This window comes from Herpailurus yagouaroundi, unplaced genomic scaffold, assembly GCF_014898765.1.
Source record: "Herpailurus yagouaroundi ecotype Mexico unplaced genomic scaffold, PumYag 198, whole genome shotgun sequence".
Lineage (NCBI taxonomy): Eukaryota > Metazoa > Chordata > Mammalia > Carnivora > Felidae > Herpailurus > Herpailurus yagouaroundi.
The window spans coordinates 23561344-23577241 of NW_024412429.1; positions in this window are offsets into that span (position 1 = coordinate 23561344).

Consider the following 15898-nt stretch of genomic DNA (forward strand, 5'->3'; position numbering starts at 1 on the left):
GGTTTCTATTCTATTCCATTGGTCTATGTGTCTGTTTTTGTGCCAATTACTTTCTGGTTTTATAATATTATATCATATATAGCATATATATATATACACACACACATATATATATGCTATATATGATATAATAGGGGAGCGATTACAAATGGGTAGGTGAGGTTTGAGCCTTTGCTGTAAATTCACCTATATCCTCAGTAACTCAGTCACCTAGCTCTGCATAGCAAAACCCAATGAAAATAGTTTTATAACAAACTGAAAATGATAGACGTCATCAGTCCCAGTTTGCTAGGTGAACTGAAGTTATCCGTCTCTTTTCACAATCGAAAATAGAAGCGGTAGCATTAGCAGGCTGTAAGCTTGCTCAAGCAGCTGTCTTGTCAGGCAGCGCCACCGTTATCCCATCCCAACAGATGTGATCCTATTTTTAAAGGCTTCTGGGAAAGGGAGATTCCCTCACCTTTCTTAGCAACCCGTTGGGAGCCTAACAATTCTGCCAGGGATGCTGGGCCTCTGAGCCTGGCTACAGTACTTTTATATATTTCTGGCCTGGTGTTTTTCCTTGTTCCTGTTTCCTATTTTAACTTTTTAAAAATTATTTCGGAGAGGGAGAGTGCCAGTTGGGGAGAGGGGCAGAGGGAGAGAGAGAACCTTAAGCAGGCTTCACGCTCAGCATGACGCCCGATGAGGGGCTCCGCCTTATAACCATGAGATCATGACTTGAGCTGAAATCAGAAGTCAGACGCTCAACTGGCTTAGCCACCCAGGCACCCTTCCTGTTTCCTATTTTAGTATTAATTCTATCCCCTCACCTCTATGCCTCTTTTTCCTCATTAATTTTGCTTGTGGGCATCTCATACCTACATGAGGTGGAAAGGAGTTTGAGTTTAAATTTTAAATTAACAGTACAAAGGGGTTTGATAATCTGTCCCTATCTGCATCTATTAGAGATTTGTGAACTTGGGTGGGTTGAAGACATACATACTTTGATTGAAAAACATATTGTGTTATCTTTAAACATTTGAAAGTACTTATAATTTTGTTTTAATCTTTAGTCTCTTTTGAATGCCCTCTAAATTTCCATATTGTTCCTTAAGTTGAGTTCTGCGTTGGATATGATATTCTAATAGAGATCTAGGGTAGTGTTGAACATCTTGGGCAGAACACATTTTATTTCTGCCTCATTAATTCAGTGTTTGCCTGTGAATCCATCGATACACCTATGTAGTTGATCACTAATGCTTCAATACTCAGCGGGCCATGTCTTCTATGAGAGGTGTGATCTGACAGGTGTAAGGAAAATAGTGTTGCTTTGAAATAGTTCTCTGACTACTCGAAATTCCGCTCTTGGTGATTCATTTCATTGGACCTGTTTCCTTGTGGGCTCTTTTAAAACAGAAGAACCTCTGACAATTATAAGATGTTAATCAATTTGCTCCAAGAAATAAGCAACCGGCTGGAAGCTGTGAGTATCTGGTAGATGGCTGGGAATGGAGACGTGTAGAGAGAGGGTGACCATACATTCCAGGTGGCTTCTAGATTGTCTTGGTTCCTGCCCATTGCCCAAGTAGACTTATTTATAGCTTTGCCTTTCACTCTCAAATGTGTGATGACCTTAGTAGAGTCAACCAAAGTGGGAAATGGTTACTAAGTAGAGCTGTGAGGAGTCTCTAGAACCCTCAAACCCGGACTTGAATCTCTGCTCTACCGCTTGCTGGCTGAGTGATTATAGGTAGATTATTTAAATTCTCTCCCTCTCAGCCTCCCCATAGACAAACGGGGACTTAATATTAAGTATCTTTTGGGTAGGTCTTGTCCTGGTGCAGCCATTATTATTGGAAACTCCTGTTTTGCCCAGGTTTGGCATTTCTAAATCATTCAAATCTAGTAAGACACAGATATTTTTCTACTCTAAATCACTCTCCATCTTGTTATTTGCATTTCATTTCTAATTGTTTTCCTAAATTTCACTCTGAAATTTTCTTTTATAGGTACCATGAAAACTGATGGCACCTAAAGTCTGTGCCACTCTGTTTTGGCACTGACTTTCACCTTCATCTTTGGCATTGACTATGGTTTTGTGTGTGTTGATTCCGTCCTTCCTACCTTGCGGTAAGTTTCTTGAAAGCCATAGGACTCACCTTGACTTTCCCCAGAACCTAGAATAATAGTGCTAAACAACTGCCAGATTCATGTGGCTTCACTGAGTTAAAAGTCCAGGCTACATAGCACTCTTGGCTTCATTCTCAAATTATTTTACCTGAAGATTAAAGATAACGTTTTGTAAAGGGGACCAAATGGCTTAAAGGAGGTTCAAACATACGTTCAAAGGGTAGGAACTGCATCCTTCAGGATTCAGATCCAAAATAAAAACAACTTTGGTAGTGACGAGGTCTTTGTAGCACAAACTAAGAAAATGAGTCTGCCTCGAACCAGAGGAAACTTCTACAGAGCTCTCGCTGTATCTCCACGGTTCAGTGGGTTCTTAGCCTTCTCTCTGGGCCTGCCAATCAAGATGCTTAGGAGAGTGCTTTTTTGGCAGACAAGCCCTGACTACTTGAAATGAGGCAGACATCACCGGAGCATTTCAGAGGCCAGACACCAGATGGTAATAATACATTTCAACTATTAGAAGTTTGGATCAGAAAGCTAAAGGTGAAGGTCTTATCTCATTTGTCAAATGATGTAATTCATTATTAAATCAGGACAAACCAGTTAACATCTGAAGTATAATTCTGGTGGCTATTTATAACACACTCACAGCTTCATTTGACTCGACTGGCTTATTTAATTCTGTGCAGCATTTTATAAAAACGTAGGAAATGACCTATGCAAATCACAGTTCTGGATAAATCAAAATTTTTCTTCATGTGTCGATTAAATGTTAGCATGTTTGAGTTACTTGATGAAATTATGTCTTATTTAAAATAATTTGAAGCAGAAGACACTCCAGGTAAATTTAATGAGCTTGCCACGTGTGGGATTTGAGTGCTATACTTTTTTAAGGATGAGATCGCTCACCAAAAGTGCTCATACCCAGGCTCTCAAAGAGAGAGGGTCGCCATAAATGAGTCGGTTAATTCTTAAAACATTAATACCAAAAGTGAAAACGAAGATATTTGCACCCTGGGGTATCTATGCTGGGAAGTCTCTATATATTTCTTAGTGAGAAATGAATGTGTTTAGTCTTTTTTTTTTTTTTTTTTTTTTTTTTTTTTAAGTAGGCTTCATGCCCACGACCGACCCTGAGATCAAGACCTGAGCTGAAATCAAGAGCCAGGTGCTAAACCAACTGAACCACCCAGGCTCCCCTTGAATGTGTTTAGTCTTGAAGAATGTTTAGAAGATAAAATATTGGTAATTCTGCCACTGACTGGGAAAGGAGAGATAATATAATCAATGTGATACTGGATGTTTTACATCTACCCACTATTTACCAATGAAGTAATACTCATCATCTTTCTTCAGCTGTAGCATCATGGTGAAGGTGTATTAAGCACTTAGAACAGCACTGTTCTAAGAATTTCTACGGGTCTTAAGTCACTTTATCCTCTCAAAAACTTTATGAAGTTAGTGCGATTATGCCCATTATAAAGATGATGAAACTGAGGTCACTCAGTAAGAATCACAGAGTATCCAAGTTTGAGGGAAACGTAGGGCTCACTTTTTTCAACTCTCAGTTTATAAATGAGTTTATAAAAGGCCCAGAGGTTCATGCCTTGCTCAGAATTACATAAAAAGTTAGTAGCTGAGCCACAAATATTTAAACAACTAGCATACATTAAGTGCTTACTCTATGCCAATTAACCCTTACAATAACACTATGAAATAAATACTACTGTCTCAATTTTGCAACAACAAGAAACCCCACAAAAACAAACAAACAAACAAACAAAAAACATTGGCACTTGGAGATGTTAAGGTACTTAGGCAAATCACCCTCCGGTAAATGCCGGTGCTGGGATTTGGATCCCGGCCTTCTCCCTAGAGGTCTTAGTAGTATCAATACGCTGCTTCTCCAATAGGACCACCTTTCTCTCCTCTATGCCGGCTTTCATCTGATCCGGTTGGCCTCCTACCTAGGCTATAAACAGCTGCATTTTAATCTCTGGCCTTGGTAGTTCTCACTGGGCAGGAGACAGTTCGTGGAATCCTGGAGTGATTAAGAAGTGAGAGAAAATGAATGGCACCTCCTTTGCTAAGTTCTGAAGCCTCACAACTAATAGGAGCCTTTAAGTTTGTTCGACATAAAATCAAATGTCAGTGATAATGGAAACCGTAACAATATATCTTTATGCTTTCAGATCTGATGTTTAAAATCACACTTTTCTCCATTTTCACTTTCCTTTAGGTTTCTTGGGGGCATTTTGCAAACGTTGTCATTATATTTATATAAATGCAGTAAACCTAGTGATGAAATCTCTTAATGAGACCTTAAACTCAAATGTAACGGTCTTGAGTTTTTCCTTCCTCAAATTTCACACTGGTCATGAAATTTAATATTTCCCATCGTGTACATCTTTTTTTTTTAATTAACATCATAGTTTTATTTAATAAAGAGTTTTACAAAGGGGATAACTGGTGATTTTTTTTAGCATATATTTAAGTTTATATATGTTTGGATCAATAAATATTATTATGAATGTTTTTTCATGAATGCTTTTTAAAATGAGAAATACACACACTTTATTTCCTAATCAGAAGGTATATGTCTATATATCTGAGATTTTACATAACCATTAATTTTTTCTAGTTACATACTCATGAAACTGTGTGTGCTTTAAGCTGCCCAGCCAAATATCACATTTTCTGTATAAAGGGGAAAAGGCTGAAAAATTAGATTTTCAAGAGCCAAGTAAATTTGGGAGTGGCTTCATTCACATGGAGATGTGATTTGAACTTGTTAAGTATTTGCTAATAAGAGAAAGGTACCCTTTGTAGATATTCAGAAGGCTATTATTTTTACTCATCTACTCTGATAATACAATGCGAGTTCTAAGACAAGCTGGGGGTGGTAACTAAGGGCTTCATTTATCTGAAATTAGAAGTGCCCATAATGGGTTGGCAGGGCTGTGGGCCGCATTGTGTGTTTCCCAGTTCTCTCTAATTAGCCATAGAAAAATGTGAAGAATAGCACCCACATTATCCAAATTCTCTTAAGGATTTGCTACCTTAAAACCTATTTTCCTTTTGTTATGTTCAATATGTATAATTATGCTTTCAGAAAGCCCTCTGCTTTGGAATTCTTTTCTTGCTGACCTGCCACCCAGTTGCAAGCCATATCCAGCAGCCACTACTTACACTACTTATTTACTGAAGGTTCTTTTTGGGAAAAGTTTTTAAAATTAATTAAAGGAATATATCATATATATATATATATATATATATATGGTTGTTGCTTTTTTTTTTTTTAATCTCCAATGTCTATCCCCTTTTTACAAATCACCTTCCCCATAAAGGAATTTTCCTCTGGCTCCTTGTGTCATCTCTTACATCATCTCTTATGACTTTCTCCCCCACGCCTCACCTCCCCTGTCTAGCCACACTGGCCTTTCACTTCCTTATGGCACGAACTGCTTCTCGTCTTAGGGATTTTACACTTTCAGTTCTCTCTTTCTGGGCCACTCTTTCCCTGCTTTTCCTCAGTCAGCCCAGATGTCAATGCTGCAGGTATCCCCTCAACCAGTATTATTCCACCCTACAGACTTACTCCCAACTGCCTCGTTTTATCTTTAATGTTATTTTTCATGATTTCACTACAAAGTCCAGAGGCCTCCTCTGTTTTGTTCACCCCTGTATCTCTAGTGACCAAATGGTGCCCAGAACATAGGCACTTGATACACTATTTTTGGAACAAATAAAGACATAGAACTGATCTGTCAGTCGATCAATAAGTAGATAATAGACGTTTTCACTCAAAAACTAATGTATGGAGATAGAAATTATAATATTGATTACCTCAGGGGTATATTAGCTGGGAAGGGGCACAAGGGAGCATTCTGGAAGGTTAAAAATATTTTCCATCTTGGTCAGAATAATGGTTATACAAACACATGCACAAACATATGCAAAAATTAATATAGCTGTACACTTATGACTTAATTTGTATACATAAATTAAAAAAGTATATAAACTGTTGTGTTAATCCATCAGGGACTAGACTATATGCATGATAGTTGGTAAGCTTGGTACCACGGAAGCCTGGGTCGGGTATCTCTAAATGTCTAGCATATCAAATTTAAATAAATGCATCAAAAAAATAAATGTCCAGAGTAAGACCTTTGATTGTTGGAAAATAACCATTGCCTTAGAGGACAGATCTAAGATCAACAACACAACAGGATGTCTTTCCAAAACCACGTGTTCTTTTAATGTGGATCTGTCCTACCTATGTCATTATATAAGCCTTTTTTTAGCTAAGGGTGTCTCATGGCTTTTACACAGGGCCTAGGAAAAGATAAGAAGGCAGGAATAAAATATTAACTTCAGAACTTAGAGTCCTTGTTCACCACAATTTATCGTTGGCCCAGTCCTTGCTAGTTGAGGATTCCACAATCTAGATCAGAAGAAATGATTATAAAACAATGATGGGTACAACTAGAAGATACTCAAGGACATGGAGTTTATCAGTTTGCTAGACAAAAGGTTCTATATGCAAAACCATGCAATATTCTATATACGCAAGGATGTCAATGGGAAGTGGCATACTGAATAAGCGGTTCCTTTATGGAAACTTCTTTTAAAAAGGTATAAGACACATAATTAACTTTCTAATACTGTTACACTCCATGAAAGTCAATGCGAATGGTCTTGTTTATGTACACGGATTGTTCAAGGAATTGAATCTTAACCCTCGTGAGTAAAAAGTATTTTTGAAACGATTTGAATTTTCTATTGTTGAAATCTTTCTCAAGAGTCATGAATTTCTTCCTTCTCACAAAAGGTATTCTTGCAAAACACTCCTCTCTCCGTAGTTTGGGTTCAGCATGCATGTTGATGGTTGCATGGGACTATCTCAGCAGTTAATGTGTTGTTAACCTAGTAATAACTAGATGAACTTACCCCACTGCTTATCCATGTACTTTCAGTAGCTCTTTCCTTGGAGAGAACATTCTCCACTGGGTCTGGGATAATGTCCTCTAGTAGCATTTAATGTAATGCTTTAATTTTACTACCTTATTTTACGTAAAATTTCTAGGTAAGGGCCTGAATCATTGCACAAGCTTTGTGACGACTATCGAACTTTGTTTTTGTTTGTTTGTTTTTTCTCCTCGTAACTCAAGGTTCAAAGCTATATAAAAAAAGGGCCAAATCTACCAGAGGTCTCACCAACAGATAGAATGGGAGTAGATCAAGTCACTATTCTCAGAAATCCTAAAGGTTTAAGGGCTGAGGGACCAATCATAAACTTCAGGGGCACCTAGGTGGCACAGTCAGTTGAGCATCCGACTTCAGCTCAGGTCATGATCTCACGGTTCCTGCATTTGAGCCCCGCATTGGGCTCTGTGCTGACAGATCAGAGCCTGGAGCCTGCTTCAGATTTTGTGTCTGCCTCTCTCTCTCTCTGTCCCTCCCCTGCTTGTGCTCGGTCTCTCTCTCTCTCTCTCAACAATAAATAAAACATTAAAAAAATGAAAAAACATCATTGGCTAAATTCAAGAAAAATGCATTTTCCCCCAAAATGTTCTAAAGCTGATAATGAGAAATAACTCTTCTTGTTTCTGGGCATATAGTATATCAAATTTATATACTATACGCCATAAGTTTATATTATATGGCATAAGTTTAAGCCAAAATCTCTATCTCCTCATCCCTACCCATTATTTATCCACTCTCCCATATACATCAATTTCTTTGGAACTGGAAATTGATGTTTTGCCCTAAGAAACCACCACGAGAGCTTGGGAGGAATGTGAAAGTCCTCAATAAGCTCTGTGCCCTATTCTTCCCCTTTCTGCTCTCCTCTCTTCCTCTTCTTCCTTTTTTTTCTCACCCTGAGTTGTCAGCAGTTCCGATTTCAGAATCTGTGACTATAAGGGACACCCCTGGATGAGGAAGCAGAGGCCACTGCTTTGCTCTTGCCTAAGAAGCCTATGTCATCTTGGCACCCTCTCCACAGGTCCTGGGCAGAGCCTTTCTTGGTGGGCACCAAAGACCTAGCTTCCTCTTTGCCTCTCTGTCACTTCATACTCCCACACCCTTTTCCCTTCAGTCCGCGTCCTATTCCTAGACCTCTGTTGTTGCCCTACAGCACCCCTGCCCAAACTTCAGGCCTCTCTGTCTCAACCCCAACCCCACCTCCCCATTCTATGCTTTGTCGAGATAAATCAGTTTGAATCCAAAGCTAGCTGTCACTCTGGAAAGGCAATCTAATAAATTAATCTCTCATAAGAAGTTAATGACTTAATAAGAGCTTAGGATATTAAGAGTTTGCTACTTGTATTTGGCTTGTAATGGATGATTTTTATAGATGCAAAGCCTTAAACCCAAGCGGTGACTGTTAGGAGGAAGAATTTCAACTACAGCCCATTTTGGAGTGGGGGAGGGTGATGGAAGACAGTACGATGGGGGAGGGCTAGCGTGATGCTCTTAAATTGCTAATGATGCCCCATAAGCCTACATTCCCCTATATCTAAGCGGGTATGCACTTCAGGCGTTACTTATCCTGGACCGTCTTATTCTTGCTGGTGACTGTTTACCAATCTTTTTGTTCTCTAGTCTTCTGGTTTTCCATGACAGACCTCAGAACTCATCTTCCTTAGGATAAAGATCTGATGTGGGCAGCCCTTGAGCACTCTCTAGAAGGTAAGAAGCTAGTTTACTGGCTACTTAGCTGAAATGTGCAGAACCCTTCCATAAACTGTGGGCATGGCTGGTCCTAAACTAAACCAGAAAGTCATCAAAGTTTATTTATATTCTGCTCATCCCCACCATCTCACCTCTCTCTCACCCTTCTCTCCTCTGTGCATTCCGAATTCTGTGCCCAATAAACCTTCGCCCTGTCTTCACTCTTCTCATCCCCAGGGCTGGTTCATTCAGTGGGGCCTTTTGGTTCCTAACATATGTTTACACAGATGAAATCTGGTTCAAGTAAGAGCCACAAGAATATCTTTGAAGAATAAAAAGGGTCAGCTTGTCATAAGGGGTCACATGAAACTTGAGGAATGTGATAAAGAGGGGAGGAGGGGCAGCCAGCTAGCCCCATTTCAATCTGAGGAGCAAAGCGTAAAACACTTTTGCAAAGTGTAAAGCACTCTAGCTTGAATGAGAATAGGAGTCCCAGGTGGGGAGATGCTCCTTATGTACCATGGAGTTTTCCAGGCCCTGGAGTTTCCCAGAATTGTGAGGATTCTAATTTTACAAATTTAGGAGGCAGCCCAGACTTTTTAAAAAAGCATTTCGAAGAGATGTTTCTTGTGGTCTTTGGAATATACCTAGAGAAACTCTGGAGTATGGGGTGACACATGGTTGGTTGCAAGTCTATGAGATCTGCCTATCCTATGAGAGGCAGGAGGATGAACGCTTTATCCTTCAATCCTAATAGATGTCTACTTCGGTCTCAGTAAGTATGGCTCCAGCTGATTGGCCCTTAGTTACCATCCCCTCCCTCCAACCCACAAAGGAGGTTATAATGGGATAAAGAGACTGGTCTACTTTAACAATTCAACAAACAGATTTCTCCCTCAAAATTCTTTTCGTCAACTAATATTTGGAGTCCTAAGTTTTATTCTCACCACAAATCATGCAACTGCTTAATTCTTCTCCATGTACCAAGTAAAACAGGTGACTAGAAAGTAGGGGGACCATCAAAAAGGTAGTTCTAAATCATTGCACTTTACTAAGACCCAAGGCTGTATTCCACTTACTCATCAGAACTCCATAGCAGGTAACTCCTTTAGAGTCTTATTTATAGTACTATAAATTTATCTGAGGGAATGGCATGCTAGCTAATTCATTTTACACAGTTTTATGGAGGGATTTACTACAGTGCCTTTTTCGAATTTACAGCCAGAAGGAATTAGGCACATCATCTTGACCAATTCCCTAACTCTAAAAATAGAGAAACCAAGGTCAGAAACTTAAGGGATATAGTGGACTCTCCCTTCCCACTAGGACCCCTCTTCTTTCTTTTGGGGACTGCTTTTTCCATGAGGACCACCCCCCACTCCAGGTCTAGGTATGAGCAATCAGATCACCCTACCGCCCAAACCCAGTGATTGGTCCAAGGCAAGGACCTGACTAAGGCTGCCTTGAACTGTCTGGGAAGAAGGTCTTTTCCCACTGGGGTTGCAAAATGGGAAAAGGATAATCTGGGACTGCTACCACCATCCTGCAGAATGTTTGTCTGAAGAGCAAAATCAAGCAGAGGTAGGAAGAGCTGAGACAGGGAGAATGGACCAGGGTGAGATCATTTAAGCCCCAGGAGCAGGCTAAGTTGCAATCTGGTTCTTCATTTCTAGTTGTGGGAGTCAATGAAGTCCTTTTCATTCATAAACTAGTGTGAGTTGAGGATTTAAACTTGTAACTGAGTTGTTAAAAAAAATTTTTTTTAACATTTATTTATTTTTGAGACAGAGAGAGACAGAGCATGAACGGGGGAGGGGCAGAGAGAGAGGGAGACACAGAATCGGAAGCAGGCTCCAGGCTCCGAGCCATCAGCCCAGAGCCCGACGCGGGGCTTGAACTCACGGACCGCGAGATCGTGACCTGAGCTGAAGTCGGACGCTCAACCGACTGAGCCACCCAGGCGCCCCATTTTTTTTTTTTTTTTGGTTAAAAAAAATTTTTTTTTTAACATTTATTTAAAACTTGTAACTGAGTTGTAACATGGACATGCCTGGTTCTGCAGCTTTATGCACAATGTGTCCTGATACTCCCTTCTCCTGCCTGGGTATATCAGTCTCCATGCTCTGTGGCAGGAAGGAAGGGTTGAGTTTTAGAATGCCTAAGCACAAACTGCATTATCTGCTAAAAATGCAGATTCCGAGGACCACAAAAATTCAAGTTTGGTGAGACTGGGTGGCAAAGGCCATAAACCTATCCCTTATCCAGGTTTTTCCTGAGTGGGAAAAGCCCTTAGAGCAACTTAGGAGGCTGTTATGTTCACTGGCTGTCACCTTCTGTTCCAGTCACACTGTTTCCCTTGAGGTCAACAAACATGCCAGACTTGCTCTGCTAGTAGAGCTTTATCTTCACTGTTACTTCTACCTGAAAAGCTCTTTACTCCAGATACAGCTACGGCAAAACCGTTCCTTTTACTTACTGGCAGAAATGTCACTTTTGAGGAGTGAGCTGTCCAATTCTGATTTCCCTATTTAATACGACAATGCAACACCCCTCACCCCACCCGTATCCCTTACCCTATTTTATAATTTTCCCCTGTAACTCTTTTTACCTTCCCTAGTTCTATAGCACTTACTTCTTGTTTATTTTCTATCTCCTTCCCCCTCCATCTCCCTTCCTCCCCACTTCAGGAAAGTGGGCATCTTTCATTTGTTCACTGAGGCATCCAACGTATCTTCGGCACACAGTTGGCAAGCAAATAAATATTTTTTGAGTGAAAGTGCTTTCAGTTCAAGGTGATTTCTGACTCTCAAAAAATGCCATAGTGCCATGTGGACATTAATTATTTTACTTTCTTAATACTTCTTAATCCAGATTGCCAGGATTTCTTTTCCTTTGAAATCGAGAAGCGGTAAGAAAAATAATGAGAAGAAAGTTCCTTCCTCATTGCTGATGCTGCATATGGTGCCCAGTCTGGGTCACCTATACGCCACAGAGGCTCACTTTCCTTAGAGCTTCGAAGGGCCAAGTACACAGTTGACCATTGCTGATTTAGACTCTGGAGGTCTTCTGGGAAGAGAAGCTTTTCTGTTACCACATCACACCTGCTTATAAGCAACTGAACAGACACGTTGCTGCATTAGCAGCTAGACATAGGGATGCATGTACTTACAGACAGTGATTTTTTTTTTTTTTCTTTTACACATATTCACACGTTCTGCTTCCACTCAACTCAGGCTACCTTCTTCAGAGCCTGATGATTTTGGAACAAGGTAACAAGAACCCACGTTGGACTAAACATTAGCCTTTAGTGGTGGGATCAGGTCATCAAAACTGATGTATATTTGCTTTTTTTTTTTTTCCAAAAAATTTTTTTTCAACGTTTATTTATTTTTGGGATAGAGAGAGACAGAGCATGAACGGGGGAGGGGCAGAGAGAGAGGGAGACACAGAATCGGAAACAGGCTCCAGGCTCTGAGCCATCAGCCCAGAGCCTGACGCGGGGCTCGAACTCACGGACCGCGAGATCGTGACCTGGCTGAAGTCGGACGCTTAACCGACTGCGCCACCCAGGCGCCCCTATATTTGCTTTAAAAAAAAAAAATTTTTAACTGCTCAATTAGCTGAGTACCTAATATTCACATTATGCCACTTAATTTAATGTTTTAAAGAGACATTTAAGTTTTCAACTAACATTCATTCTAGTGAAGCAAAATGCTGCCTGCTACTTTCCCTGCTCAGTTTCTGGAAGTTTGGGCAGCTGCTGCTGTGTGTGCTGAAGGGAAATTGGATTCTTAAAGAAACTGCTTAATCTTGTCTATTAAGCAATTAAATAAAATGGGCTCTTGGAGTGTGTTTGAAAGTGAAAAAACATTTCGAAAATCATGTTTTGCGTTTAAAATGGATGTTTAAAAATGCAACGGCATACATTTAAGAGAAAATGATGATTTGGGGAGTTTTTATTAAGTGCTTCAAGTTAAGTCAAGAAAGTCTGAATATTAAAGAACTTATACAATGACAGGAGAAGCCGCTTTAGTAGAAGTAGGCCCTGAATTTAAATTAGATCAACCTAAAAGGACACAGTGAAATTTATTCCAAATCGTTCAGATGTTTCTCCTTTGAAGAAAATCCCCATCAAAAAGGGTATCGCCACTTTATTCTGCAGAGTTGTCCTTCAAAGCAGTGTCGCCACTGCACGGGGACCTCAGAAATACACTGATTATAGGTCGAACTGAAAAACAAAACAAACCAAAACCGAAACCAGCAGTGCTGTTGTCGAAGTCATTCAAGGGGCTGTCCTCCCTTTTAATGTATTCGTTTTTAATGAAAAGGGAAGGGAGTATTTGATATATCCTGACACTTGGTCCCTTTCCGCGAAATCTGAAACTTGAGACGCAAAACATTCCGCAGTTGTTGGTGAAATACCTGCCTTAAAAGCAGAACCACACTGAATGTCTTTGGCCCGGAATTCCAGAGACTAATTTCCACCCCTCCCACGGAGTCACCTGCTCAGGGGGAACCCCGGCCAGAAATCCGGGTCGCGCCAGGTCAAATCTTGCGCGTCTCTTGTTTACTCCGCCCGGGGCAGGGCGGCGGCGCGGCCGGGGGGGTGGGGAGGCCGCTCGGGCCCGCGGTGCCCGGGGCACTAGGCTCCGCTCAGCTCGGCGCGGGTGCTCGGGCGCCCAGGAGGGGCCGCGCGCGGTCCCCGCCGGGCGGGGGACCACCGGAGGAGGCGCTCCCGGCGCCCGCCCGGCCCTGCCGCCACTCGCCGCAGCCTCCGGGGAACCTCCCCCGAGGGTGCACACGAGTCCACACACGCAGGGTAACGGCTCGAGGGAGCCCCGGAATCCCCCGGGTGTCGCTTGGCAGGGGAGGAAGCCCAGGGTCCCTGTCCCCACTCGCCTGGGATTCCCTCGTCCGTGGGCCCCGGTCTCCCTGCGCGGGCTGCGATTTCACTCGAGTCCCCTCTTGGGCGAGGGAAGCGCGCGGGTGGAGGCAGCGGCTAGCCCCGGGTCCCAGCGCGGCCCACCGGGAAACTGGTAGCAATAACCCGCGCAGCTGCCCATGCGGGCTTGAATACCCCCGAGAGGGCGGGCCGCGTGTCCCAAGCGGGGTGCGCCTAGGGCGCCCCGGTGAGTGACCCCAGGGAAGGCATTTGGGGCATTTCGAACGCGTGAAAAGTTCGTGCTTCTGCAGGGGCACGGAAAGTGCTAGTAAAACGCTTTGCAAAGCTCCAGAATGCAGCCGGGAGCTAGTCTGATTTTTTTTTTTTTCTTTTTTTTTGACTGTAACAACTGTGAGGACGGGCGAGGGCGAGGAAGGGGATCAGAGGTACACGGACAAAGTCATAATGACAATACTAATTATTATATAATTTTGTGATCAAGACAGGGAACGATTAAACGAGGAAATGGGGGAGATGGGGGGGGGGGCTTCCACGTCCCTAAAGGAAATTCTCAGGCTCTTGGAGACGCCCAAGTTTTTTTTTTTTTTTTTTTTTGCATGACAAGTAGAGACTGGTTCTCGGGGGAGTTCCCCGATCCGAGCGAGCGGGAGCGCGGCCCTGGTCTTCCCGCCCCGAGCGGCCGCAGCGGGGCCAGGCCCTGCCCTCCCGGCCGCCTCCCTCCCCCGCCGCCCCGCCGCCCCGCGCGCCGCACATCCCTCTCCAGCTTGCCGACTCCAGACTGGTTTTTCTGGTTCAGCCTCCCTCCCTGGGACGCGCTGGGGGATCCGATGACGTCGCTGGCTGAGTCTCTCCCTCTTCCTCCCTCCTTCCCTCCGCCTCTCCCCCCGCCCGCCCTCGCCGCGCACTCCTCCTAGTAACTTCTGTTCGGGGAGGCGCTGCCAGGAATAACCCGGTGCGTCCACAGCCCGGGAGGGGAGGCGGCCGCTGCGGCTCCCGCACGCAGACTGCTTGCGGCCCGGGCCTCGCGCTCCCTCGCGAGCCCCGCGGCCCCTGCCCTGGGCCCATCTCCGTATAGTGTCAGAAAAATAAATAAAGGAAAGAGGAGCCTGGGCTGGCGGTCGGGATCTCTTCCCTCCCTCCGCGCCCGCCCTCCCTCTGTCCTTAAGGAAATGCTACCAGACACCCCCCACCAGACACGCTCAGCCTTGGCGAGGAGCGGCCGCCGCGGCAGCGAGAACAAGGGCACCAGGGGGGTTTCCTCCTCCTCCTCCTCCTCTCCCTCCTCTTCCTCCTTCTCCTCTCCGTCCTCCTCCTCCTCCTTCTCAGCGGTGACTTTCCAGGTGAGCGGCCGCCGCTGCTGCGAGGATCCCCCTTGCCCGCTCGGGCTCGGGCCACCGCGTCGCGCCCTCCTCCCGCCCCTGTCACCCGGCGGCGGCCGGGAGCTGACAGCGGCCCGAGGGGCTCGCGGCCCGGAGGCGGGCAGCCGGCGGGAGGCGGGCTGGAGGTGAGAGGGTGGAGAGGAGGCGAGCGGGGCGCCGCCGAGCGCTGTCTCTCCCCGCCGGAGGAGGGTCTCCACAAAAACATCTTCGGGGACTGTGGCACAAGTCTTTGCCAAGTTGAGTCCTGGACCTTGAGGCTCCCCGGAGCCCGGAGCAACTTGGAGGGTCTCCTGGCTCGTTAACGATATTTCTACACGTCTCGACTTTGGGGTGCTGGGTGCAGCCTGGGGCGCGCGGAGGGCGGACCGACCATTTGGGAGCGCAGAGCGGCGGGAATCTAGGTTTCTCGGCTCGGTAAGTGGCCTAGGCGCCGTGTTTTTCCTGCCTCCTTCAGCATTGGGAGCTTGTTTCACTTTATACTGAAATCGCCTCCGCCGGACTCGGTCGCGTCTGGCGGCGCGATCCCCCAGCCCCTTCCCGGCGTGGCGAGGGTGAGGGTCGGAGGGGGCGGGGATGGGGGAGACCTCGTCCGGGGGGGGGGGGTGGTCCGGCGCGTCGGGAAATGCGGGGAATACCCTGGCCGAGGATCTATGCAGATGAGGGGAGGCTGCTTTGCGTAATGTCCTGGGGGGAGGGGGCCGCGCGGGAGCGCTGGAGGCAGGAATGTGCCTGGTTACTAATGAGGGACGTGCACCGGCGCGCACCGCCGGGCCACCGCTGCGGCTGCCGCGGCCGCCGGCCGCCCGTCGTCAGGTGCCTAGATCCTCGG